The sequence below is a fragment of the Bubalus bubalis genome, chromosome 4, assembly GCF_019923935.1.
Source record: "Bubalus bubalis isolate 160015118507 breed Murrah chromosome 4, NDDB_SH_1, whole genome shotgun sequence".
Classification (NCBI taxonomy): Eukaryota; Metazoa; Chordata; class Mammalia; order Artiodactyla; family Bovidae; genus Bubalus; species Bubalus bubalis.
In genome coordinates, this window is record NC_059160.1 from 98,104,366 (window position 1) to 98,116,529 (window position 12,164).

The window sequence follows — 12,164 nt, forward strand, 5'->3', positions numbered from 1 at the left end:
GTGACAAATAGATTCAAGGGATTAGACTGATAGACACAGTGCCTGAAGAACTATGGACAGAGGTTCATGACATTGTACAGGAGGCAGTGATCAAGACCATCCTCATGGAAAAGAAATGCAAAAAGGCAAAATGGTTGTCTGATGAGGCCTTACAAATAGCTGTGAAAAGAAGAGAAGGAAAAAGTAAAGGAAAAAAGGAAAGATATACCCATCTGAATGCAGAGTTCCAAAAATAGGAAGGAGAGATAAGAAAGCCTTCCTCAGTGATTAGTGCAAAGAAATAGAGGAAAACAATTGAATGGGAAAGACTAGAGACCTCTTCAAGAAAATTAGAAATACCAAGGGAACATCTCATGCAAAGACGGACACAATAAAGGGCAGAAATGGTATGGACCTAACAGAAGCAGAAGATATTAAGAAGAGGTGGCAAGGATACACAGAAGAACTATACAAAAAAGATCTTCATGACCCAGATAATCATGATGGTGTGATCACTCACCTAGAGCCGGACATCCTGGAATGTGAAGTCAAGTGAGCCTTAGGAAGCATCACTATGAACAAAGCTAGTGGAGGTGATGGAATTCAGTTGAGCTATTTCAAATCCTAAAAGATGATGCTGTGAAAGTGCTGCACTCAATATGTTAGCAAATTTGGAAAACTCAGCAGTGGCCACAGGACTGGAAAAGGTCAGTTTTCATTCTAATCCCAAGGAAAGGCAATGCCAAAGAATGTTCAAACTACTGCACAGTTGCACTCATCTCACATGCTAGTAAAGTAATGCTCAAAATTCTCCAAGCCAGACTTCAACAGTACGTGAACCATGAACTTTCAGTGTGAACCATGTACTTTCAGTGTGAACCATGTTCACACTGGATTTAGAAAAGGCAGAGGAACCAGAGATCAAATTTCCAACATCTACTGGATCATCGAAAAAGCAAGAGAGTTCAAGAGAAACATCTGCTTTTGCTTTACTGACTACACCAAAGCCTTTGACTGTGTGGACCACAACTGACTGTGGTAAATTCTTAAAAAGATGGGATGCAGAAATCTGTATGCAGGTCAAGAAGCAACAATTAGAACTGGACATGGAACAACAGACTGGTTCCAAATCAGGAAAGGAGTATGTCAAGGCTTATATCATCACCCTGGTTATTTAACTTACATGAAGAGTACATCACGTGAAATGCCAGGCTGGATGACGCATAAGCTGGAATCAAGATTGCCAGGAGAAATATCAATAACCTCAGATATGCAGATGACCCCACCCTTATGGCAGAAAATGAAGAACTAAAGAGCCTCTTGATAAAAGTGAAAGAGGAGAGTGAGAAAGCTTGCTTAAAACTCAACTTTCAGAAAGCTAAGATCATGGCATCCAGTCCCATCACTTCATGGTAAATAGATGGGGAAACAATGAAAACAGTGACAGACTTTATTTTCTTGGGCTCCAAAATCACTGCAGATGGTGACTGCAGCCATGAAATTAAAAGACGCTTGCTCCTTGGAAGAATAGCTATGACCAACCTAGACAGCATATTAAAAAGCAGAGACATTACTTTACTAACAAAGGTCTGTCTAGTCAAAGCTATGGTTTTTCCAGTAGTCATGTATGGATGTGAGAGTTGGACTATAAAGAAATGGAGTGCCAAAGAATTGATGCTTTTGAAGTGTGGTGTTGGAGACTATTGAGAATCCCTTGGACGGCAAGGAGATCCAGCCAGTCCATGCTAAAGGAAATCAGTCCTGAATATTCATTGGAAGGACTGATGCTGAAGCGGAAACTCCAATACTTTGGCCACCTGATGTGAAGAACTAACTCATTGGAAAAGACCCTGATGCTGGGAAAGATTGAAGGCGGGAGGAGAATGGGATGACAGAGGATGAGATGGTTAGATGGCATCATTGATGTGATGGACATGAGTTTGAGTAGGCTCCAGGAGTTGGTGATGTACAGGGAAGCCTGGCTTGCTGTAGTTCTTGGGGTTGCAAAAAGTCAGACACGACTGAGCAACTGAAGTGAACTGATCCATGCTAGACATCAATTAATTTAGTTATTATTGTTGCTAATATTTTAAAACTATTATTCTAAGGAATTTAAAATTATTATTAAGATACTTAAATCATTATCATCAGTACAGCTTAATGATAGAGTACGGATTCTAGTTGCTTGAGTGGAAATCCTCGTTCTGCTGGACTAGCTATGTGACTTGAGCAGTTACTCATTCTTTCCTTATTATTCTTACCTGAGAAATGGGGATAATGGTGCCTACTTCATAATGTTGTGAGGGTTATAACAATATACATGTAGCCTCCATATGATAAGCACGGTCTGTGTGAGCTCGTACTACTAATACAAGTATTACTACCATTACTACTGTTACTCTTTACTATAATATTAATAGTAATGCTACTGCTGCTGCTGCTGCTAAGTCGCTTCAGTCGTGTCCGACTCTGTGCGACCCCATAGATGGCAGCCCACCAGGCTCCGCCATCCCTGGGATTCTCCAGGCAAGAACACTGGAGTGGGTTGTCATAATAGCTGCTTTCAAAACACAAACTTGATTCAGCTTGGTGCAGGCCGGATCTAATTCTTTTTCTTTTTTTGGTTGAACTGAGTCTTTGTTGCTATGTGCGGGCCATCTCTAGCTGCAGCAAGCTGTTGCTATTCACTAGTTGGGACTAGTTGCGATATGCAGGCTTCTCATTGCAGTAACTTCTCTTGTTGCAGAGCACAGGCTCTAGACACACGGGCTTCAACAGTTGCAGCACCTAGGCTCAGTAGTTGTGGTGCATGGGTTCAGTTGCTCCACAGCATATGGAATCTTCCCAGACCAGGGATTGAACTCATGTCCCCTGTACTAGCAGACAGATTCTCAACCACTGGACCACTAGGTCCAGGCCAAAGTTAATTCTTAAATGCTAATTAGTCTTTTTTTTTTGAATAAAGCAATTACTTATTTTTAATTGAAAGATAATTGCTTTACAATAGTGTGTTGGTTTCTGCCATACATCAACATGAATCAGCCATAGGTATACATATGTTTCCTCCATCTTGAAACTCCCTCCCATCTCTTATCCCATCCCACCCCTCTAGGTTGTCACAGAGCCCCAGTCTGAGTTCCTTGAGTCACACACCAAATCCCCACTGGGTATCTATTTTACATATAGCACTGTTTATGTTTCTATCTATTCTCTCCATTCATGCCCCCTCCTCCTTCCTCCCCACCGTGTGCACAAGTCTGTTCTCTATGTCCGCGTCTCCATTGCTGCCCTGCAAGTAGGTTCATTAGTACCATCTTTCTAAATTTTATATATATGCATTAATTATGATATTTGTTTTTCTCTTTCTTAATTACTTCACTCTATATAATTGGCTCTAGATTCATCCACCTTATTAGAACTGACTCAAATATGTTCCTTTTTATGGCTGAGTAATATGCCATTGTGTTTATGTACCCCAGCTTCTTTATCCATTCATCTGTCGGTGGACATCTAGGTTGCTTCCATGTTCTAGCTATTGTAAATAGTGTTTCAATGAACATTGGGGTACATGTGTCCTTTTCAATTATGTTTTCCTCAGGGTTTATACCCACTAGTGGGATTTGGGTCATGTGGTAGTTTTATTCCTAGTTTTTTGAGGAATATCAGTACTCTCTTCTATCAGTATGTATGTCATCCATCAATAAATTGGCTGCATCAATTTACATCCCCATCAACAGTGCAGGGGTTTCCCTTTTCTCCATGCTCTTTCCAGCATTTATTATTGGTAGATTTTTTGATGACGGCCATTTTGACCAGTGTGAGGTGATATCTCATTGCAGTTTTGATTTTCATTTCTCTAATAATGAATGACGTTGAGCATCTTTTCATTTGTTTATTAGCCTTCTGTATGTCTTCTTTGGAGAAATGTCTGTTTAGGTCTTCATACCACTTTTTGATTGGGTTATTTGTTTTTCTGGTATTGAATTGCATGAGCTGCTTGTATATTTTGGAAAGTAATCCTTTATCAGTTGTTTCATTTGCTATTATTTTCTCCCACTCTGAGGGTTTTAAATGTAATATATTCTTAAGCAAGCAATATTTGTTAAATTATGTTTCTTGACATTCAGTTTCTGGGCTTATGTGCAAGAGAGCTCTCAGAGTTACATCTGAGTGTAGCTCAAATTCCAAGAGCAGCAGAGGTGGGAGAAGATTTGAGCCAGCAAGTACATTTATCCCAAATTGGGACCTGAACACTCCCTGGATTGTAACTCATCTCTTAATCTGCCTGAGTTCTCCCAAGTTGGCCCTGTTGGGAGTTGCCTTCTGGCTCTGACATGCTTCCTGAGACTTGGCAAAGAGAGAGCCATCCTTGCCAGTCACTCTGACCATGTGCATTTCACAGCCTCTGTTTTTACTGAATCCCAGGGCAGGAATGGAACAAGAAGAGGCAGTTCCATCAGAGAGCGGACAGGAGAGGCACCCAGCTCAGCTAGGATAGTGTCCTGGGTTGGACCTCCAGTCCTCAAATTATCATCTCTTTAATCTTGAGTGAGTCCCCTAACCTCTCTGAGACTCAGTTTCCTAATCTGTAAACCTGTTTGATTTGATATGTACCTCATGGGATTATTACAAAAATTTCATGAGTTCGTTGAGCTATTTGAAAACCTGTTGCAAGATGTCTGGCCCTCAATAAACATCAGTTGAAGCTGAATCCTAAATCTAAGCCCTTTGATAACCAGCCTCCAGGAAACTTTTCTTTTGCTCTCTGAAAGCACCTCTAGAAGAGGAACCTGCTCCATTGCCCACAAACATGCTCTCATCTGCCAGGGTGGATTTGAATCCATACACACTTGCATTTTTCATCCTATTCAATCCCTTCTCCAAAGAGACCTACCCACTTCATACTCCTCCTCTGCTACCTACCAGCAATCTGCCTTCTAAATTTCCAGCTTCTTCTAGCCCTGCTGTGCACATGTATATTTTCAGCCAAGATCTCTGCCCTTCCTCATCCTGCCCCCATCCTCACAGGTCTTCTAATTATTCCTTTCATGCTTCTTCCCTATAGTATAACCTCATTCTACTGTAAACTCCATTATGTAGGTACCATGGGGAATGTCAAAGTCAAAGTCCCCACTGCTGCCTACTGCAGCTGTCTAAGTTCTTTTCACTCTTTTCAATCCCTGATCTCATAATTCCAGTCTTGGCACATGACTACATCTCTCTTTCTGCTGTGCAATATAGGATTATCTCTGTGTAATTTTCCACAAACACAATTCAGCTTTGTTCCAATAGAGAGAAAAACTTATTTTTTCTTACCCATAGAACTCCCTTGACACCGTAATAAAGTGCTTCTAACCATGAATGTTTCTGTTAAAAAGTTGGCAGTAAGAAATAGTTGGTTTATCATTAAATCTATGAGAAGTTAGTGTGCAGGTGAAAGATGATGCACAAACAGTTTCTTGCCATTCCTAGGACTCCTTCGCTAGGATTTAGAATAAGAATGGACTTTTTCCTAAGATGAAAGCCCATTCATCTTTTTTTCTTTTAGCTCAGGAAATAATGGCTTCCTTTAGCTAGATAAATAACTTTAAAGAGAAACAAGAAGGGATGTATATACCTTAGTGTCATTAAATGGCATGAGGGTGTCATTACTTAGGACAGAATTTAATGTTGAATAATGATTTAATCCACCTCTTAAACAGTGTTAGACAATTCTGAAGTTCCCCAAAACTGAAATTACAATCTCTGAGGGCCTGAGATGGTCCCTTCATGGAGTTACTAACAATAAGGCTTGGTTTGGCATGCAGCTCTTCAGGTGTGTCTTATTCTTTCATTTCAACTTTTCTTACGGAGTCATCTGTCTGATTCTCTTTTCTCACATGTGAAGACACCTATATTGTTTGTTAACACATACTGAAAGTGGTGTTTTGCGTCATGAGGAAATGAATCTAATACATAATGTTGACCCCACTGTAAATACTAGCTTGCGAAGGATTACCTTAGTTGCTGTTGTCCAGCCATTCAGTCGTGTCCAACTCTTTGCAACCCCACGAACTTCAACATGCCAAGCTTCCCTGTCCTTCACTGTCTCCTGGAGTTTGCTCAAACTCATGTCCCTTGGGTCAGTGATGCCATCTAGCCATCTCATCCTCTGTTGCCCCTTCTCCTCTTGCTTTCAATCTTTCCCAGCATCACGGTCCTTTCCAATGAGTTGGCTCTTCGCATCAGGTGGCCAAAGTATTGGAGCTTCAGCATCAGCATCAGTCCTATGAAAAGGATCATCTGTAGCACCATAAATGCAGAAAATTATGCCAAGCCTAGACTTGGCATCCAACATAACTGATCTCTCCATACTCCAGGATCACTGCTGATACTGTCCTTAAACATCAAGGGTCATGTCACTGTGTCATTTTAGAATCGTTTATGAGTATCAGCAGTGGAAAGTCCCAGCATCTCATCCACAGCCTTTCCTAAGCACTTGCTGACCTCCCTTTACCATTCCAGTTTCCTCTTCCTACCACCTCTGACTTGGAATGTGGTGTCCCAGCCCAACTAAAATATTCATGGTGCTGTAAACACACCAAGTCCTTTGGTTTCCATGCCTTTTCATCACATTCCAATCATGGAATGTACCCCCATGATTATACACCCACAACCAGCCACCACCTTTTGATCAGTACTTGACTATCCTTCAATTAAAGAAAAGCCTCTACCTTTAAAAGAAGTCATCTCTAAGTCATGGCAATGAGCAGCCCATGCACCTCGACTAGAAAGTAACCCCTGCTTGCTGCAACTAGAGAGAAGCCCATGAAGCAATGAAGACCCAGCACAGCCAAAAACAAACAAATAAATAAAACAAAAAAAAAAGAAAAAGGCACCTCTTCTCTAAACCCTGTTTTGAGTCTTCCGTCCTTGAATAGATTATGTCCTTCCCTTCCCTCTCTGCTTTGTGCTACTCTAATCCTTAAGAGCTGTGTCTGGACCTCAGCATGTTGCACACTGAACTGGTATCATTAGTTTGAGTCATAGGCTGTGCTTATTCATCACTGTCTCGCCAGTGAAAGACTAATGAGCACCGAGTAGTCAATCAAAAACTATTTGATAAATTAATGGTCTGCATTTTTGTCATCAAAGCTAACAAACTAGGAACGTTTTTAGAAAACTGGAACTGGAGATATGTGACATAAAAAACAGCAAATGAATGAGAGCAGATGCTCCAAGGGTAACCAATTTCTTATCTGTTAAAGGAGAGCCATGAATTGATTATTCATTTTCACTAAGAATTATATTTAGGTTTTTTGACTGTTAGATTCAAAATAATGTTAATATTTAGTTCAATTTCAAGAATACTATATGTTAAAGATATCTCAATAAAGTTGTTAAAAAACTTTTAAACTTCAGCAACAAAACTATAATCCATTGGAAGCTTATCAGTGTATTGAGAAGATCCCCTGGAGAAGGGAATGGCCACACTCTCCAGTATTCTTGCCTGGAAAACTCCATGGACAGAGGAACCTGGAGGGCTACAGTCCAAGGGGCCACAGAAAGATATGACTGAACACACACACACACACTTATCACAGCCTATATGGGACTGGACTATAAACTTGAATAAGAAGAACCAAAAGCTTAGAGTTGGCCAACAAAAAGAAAAAAGAAAAAGTTTGAAGCAAATTATTTCAAGGTAGATAGACCTGTTGTTTACTAGTTATTATTGACTTTTAATTAAGTGTGGAGCCATGTGCTTTCATATATTGGAGATATTGTGATATTATATCTAAGAGCTTACACTCTGGAGTCATCCTGCCTGGGTTCAAAATGTAACCCAGCCACTTTTCATAAATTTTAAATCTTAGCTAAGATAATCAACCATCCATGTCTCAATTTTCCTCATCAGCAAAATGGAGCTGATAATAGTACTTCATAGAGTTAGTGTGAGGATTAAATTAGGAAATCCACCTAAAGAATTCAGCAAGCAGTCAATTTTCAGTAGTTATCAGCTGTTATTATCATTTGCCTACTTAAAAGAAGCAAGAAGAGTTTACTTAAACAAAGGAAGAAGGAGAAGGGCTCAATGTGTTAGAATACAAGAGAGCGAGCACAGCTGAAACAGGGATTCTCAGAACCTGCTTCAAAGTTTAGTCCTTAAAGAAGGCTTGGGAGGAAAGGACTAGAATTCTTTTAGAATTCCAGAATGTATAGAACAGTCTTATGGACTCTGTGGGAGAGGTAGAGGGTGGGAAGATTTGGGAGAATGGCATTGAAACATGTAAAATATCATGTATGAAACGAGTTGCCAGTCCAGGTCCAATGCACGATACTGGATGCTTGGGGCTGGTGCACTGGGACGACCCAGAGGGATGGTATGGCGAGGGAGGAGGGAGGAGGGTTCAGGATGGGGAACACATGTATACCTGTGGCGGATTCATTTTGACATTTGGCAAAACTAATACAATTATGTATACCTGTGGCGGATTCATTTTGATATTTGGCAAAAGTAATACAATTATGTAAAGTTTAAAAATAAAATTAAATTAAAAAAAAAAAAAAAAAGAATTCCAGAATGACTTGGCTAATTGCCCTCATATGGTAGGAGAGGAACCACAGTGAACAGCTGTACGTTGAATGCAGAATGGTAGCCTAACCCTGCATTAGCTTCAGAGTTAGTCCTTCCTACTTGGATGCTTTCCTTTTGCTCTGCAGAAATGGGGAAAATGGGGGTGGTTTCCAGAGGTGGGGGGTGAAGGGGGGTAAAATGGGTGACGGAAACCAAAAGGTACAAACTTCAGTTATAAAATAAGTCCTGGGGATGTGCTGTACAGCCTGGTAACTGTAGTTGCTAATTCTGTATAGTATATTTGAAAGTTGGTAAGAGAGTGGATCTTAAAAGTTCTTATTACAAGAAGAAAAAAAAAAAGTAACTATGTGTGGTGATGGATGTTTATTAGACATATTGTGGGATCATTTGCAGTATATACAAATGTCAAATTATTATATTGTATACCTGAACCTAATATAATGTTATGTCAATTACATTTCAGTTTTAAAATTTGGAGGATAAGAATGAGAAAGGAAGTATATTTCTAACATTGTGTTAGTCACTCAGTCATGTCTGACTCTTTGCAACCCCATGGACTGTAGTCCACCAACCTCCTCTGTTCATGGAATTCTCCAGACAAGAATACTGGATTGGGTTGCCATATCCTTCTCCAGGATTTCTAATGTTTGCAACCACAAATTATTTGTTGCAGATATCATCTAAGTGGAATTTTCCCTAAATATGAGCAAATTTAGGAGTCCTAGACACATTTCCATTTCCAAAGTGGAAGGTCTTTTCTTTCTTTCTTTAAAAATAGCAGGTCCTTGAGGATTTACTATACTTTTCTCTCTTCTTTTGCATATGTTTGATGATTTTTAAAAGTCAGTGTCAAATGTAAATAGCACCACAACAGAATTTTTTTTATTACAAAAAGCCTTCTGCTTTTGAACTTTGCTTATAGTCAGATGGACTAGATGGAATTTGATTTTCCTTATGTAAATAAAATCTTCCCTTCTGTTTTTCTGCTTGGTCTTTTCATTCTGATGTTACATTGAAAGTTCCTTCTTGCACTTAGGTCAGTTTTCCTTTATCTAGTTGATGCTTGTCTCTCTCCCCCCCCCCCCTTTTTTTTTTTAATTTTCGTTGTTGTTGCTTCTACTCCTGAGAAAATGGGACCTCTAGGGTGCATTTTGGAACCCTCTCCCATCGGAGCTGACTCTGGAGAGCCCTCCCCACCATGGAAGACAAGTTCCAGAGGTCCTGAGGCTAGCGGTGTGGGACGGGTGACTTCTCACTCTATTCTCCAGGGCACCTTAAGAATAGTCTCAGGGCTTCCCTGGTGGCTCAGTTGATAAAGAATCCGCCTGCAATGTGGGAGACCTGGGTTTGATCCCTGGGTGGAGAAGGTCCTCTGGAGAAGGGAAAGGCTACCCTCTCCAGTATTCTGGCCTAGAGAATTTTATGGACTGTAGAGTCCATGGGGTTGCAAAGAGTCAGACATGATTGAGCAACTTTCACTCACTTAAGAATAGTCTCAAGGTCTCTCTCCATGCAGAACAAAGGTAAAAATTGAACCCCTACTAAAGAGTTGATGGCAGATCCAAAAATAAGGCCTAGTGGCAAACAGCAAACAGAGAGGTCATGGCATGGGCTTCCCCTTAGTTGCAGTGTTCTTCCTTTGGGCTCTAAGCCTCCTGTGCGAGCATGCTAAGTTGCTTTAGTTGGGTCTGACTCTGTGACCCTATGGACTGTAGCCTGCTAGGCTCCTCTGTCCATGGGATTTTCCAAGAAAGAATACTGGAGTGGGTTGCCATGCCATGCTCCAGGGGATCTTCCCAACCCAGGGATTGAACCCACATCTCTTATGTCTCCTGCATTGGCAGATGGGTTCTTTACCACTACTGCCACTTGGGAAGCCCTCAAAGCCTAATAGTTTGGTCTAAATGGTAAAGAACCTGCCTGCAATGCAGGTGACCTGGGTTCAATCGCTGAGTCAGAAAAATCCCCTGGAGAAAGGAATGGCAATCCATTCCAGTATTCTTGCCTAAAGAATTCCATGGACAGAGGAGCCTGGCAGGCTGCAGTCCATGGGGTAGCAAAGAGTCAAACAGGACTGAGTGACTAACACTTTGTGGAAACTTTAGCTGAGGCATGTGGAATCTAGTTCCCTGATCAGGGATCAAACCCAGGCTCCCTGCAAAGGGAGCTCAGATCGTAGTCACTGGACTGCCAGGGAAGTCCCATCACAATCTTACATGTCCAAAGTTATACTCCTGATTTTCCACCCTACAGAGCTATTTCTCCTCCAATTTTTCCATTTCAACAAATGGCAGCTCCTTCTTTCAAATGCTCAAGGCAAAAACATGCAGATATCCTTGGCTCCTCTCTTACTTTCTTACCACATCTAAATTCTCAGAAAATCCTGTTACTGTGCTAAATATATGTAGAATCTGAGCACTCCTCATTGGCTTCACCTCTCACACCTTGATCCAAGGGAAAATGACTTACCATTTAGTTTAGGTAATATCTGATGGTACATTGGAATATCTCAGAAATTTAACACCAAAGATGCTTGTTTTGCACTCCTGATCAATGGGCATGTCACTGGAGTGATTCTGGGATCCAGCCTCCTTCACTGTTGTGACTCTGACCTTCAATACTGGCATCAAAGCTGCAGAGGCAAAAGAGCATGGAGGTTCTGTGGGTCAGGCCTGGGAGTGGTGTACATCACTATTATTCACATTTCATTAGTCCTAGGGAGGGTCATCCTTAACTGCAAGGGAGGTTGGGAAAACTACAGAAGAGAAAACAATTTGGTAAATAGGTAGGCAATCTCTTTGATTTTCAATCTAGACTTATAATTAACAAACCTTTTGTAATTAGGTTTCCTGTTTTTACTTCTGTGTTTCTACAGGTTTTTCTCAATATATCAACCTAATGATCCTTTTAAACTTAACTCAGATTGTGTCCATCCTTTGTTCAAAGCCTTCCAATGGCTTTCCTCCTTTCCTGTTTATTCCAAAATGCTTATCAAGGTTTATATGATCTACCCTCTACCAACTTCCTTGATTCACTTCTTACCACTCTCCGTCCTCTTCACTGCCTTACAACCACACTGGCTGCCGTACTAACTCTCTAATATGCAGGCACTTTCACATTTCCTCTTCCCTTCGCCTAGAACACTTGTCCCCCTTAGATATTCTCAGGGTCCCTCTCTTACTGCCTTCAGATCTATGTTCAAACTCCAGTTTATTAAACAGCCCTTGTTGAATGACCTATCCAAGAAGATCCTCTTAACCATCCTTTCTCTCTACTCCCTTTTATATCTCACTTAACTCATTGTATATTTGCCTCTAGGCTTACTGTCTCTCTTCCAAGATTCAAATGTCTTGGGAATTCCCTGGTGGCCCGATGGTTGGACTCCAAGCTTTCACTGTGGAGGGCATGGGTTTGATCCCTGACGGGAACTGAGATTCTGCAAGCTTTGAAGGATGGCCAAAAATGAGTAAATAAATTAAATTCATGATTTTTTTTTAAAGCCACTAAGCTTAAAAAAAAAAAAAAAGTCTTCTCTTATGAGAGAAGAAACTTTGTTTCATCCCCAGCTCCTTGGTAGTAAGAATAAAGCATGGAGTAGGGGCTTAAC

The 12,164-nt window shown here is 40.7% G+C and overlaps 1 long non-coding RNA gene across 2 annotated transcripts in view; it reads right to left on the reverse strand.

Annotated features, from left to right (window-relative positions):
- Positions 1–6,188: 6,188 nt before the first annotated feature.
- LOC102398527 overlaps positions 6,189–12,164 on the reverse strand; it is a 66,200-nt gene continuing 60,224 nt past the window's right edge. For both annotated transcript variants that reach the window (XR_006550650.1, XR_006550649.1), the window contains 2 exons: positions 11,027–11,189; positions 6,189–6,245 (listed from right to left, as the gene is read on the reverse strand). This is a non-coding gene — a long non-coding RNA (uncharacterized LOC102398527). The remainder of the gene's footprint in view (positions 6,246–11,026; positions 11,190–12,164) is intronic.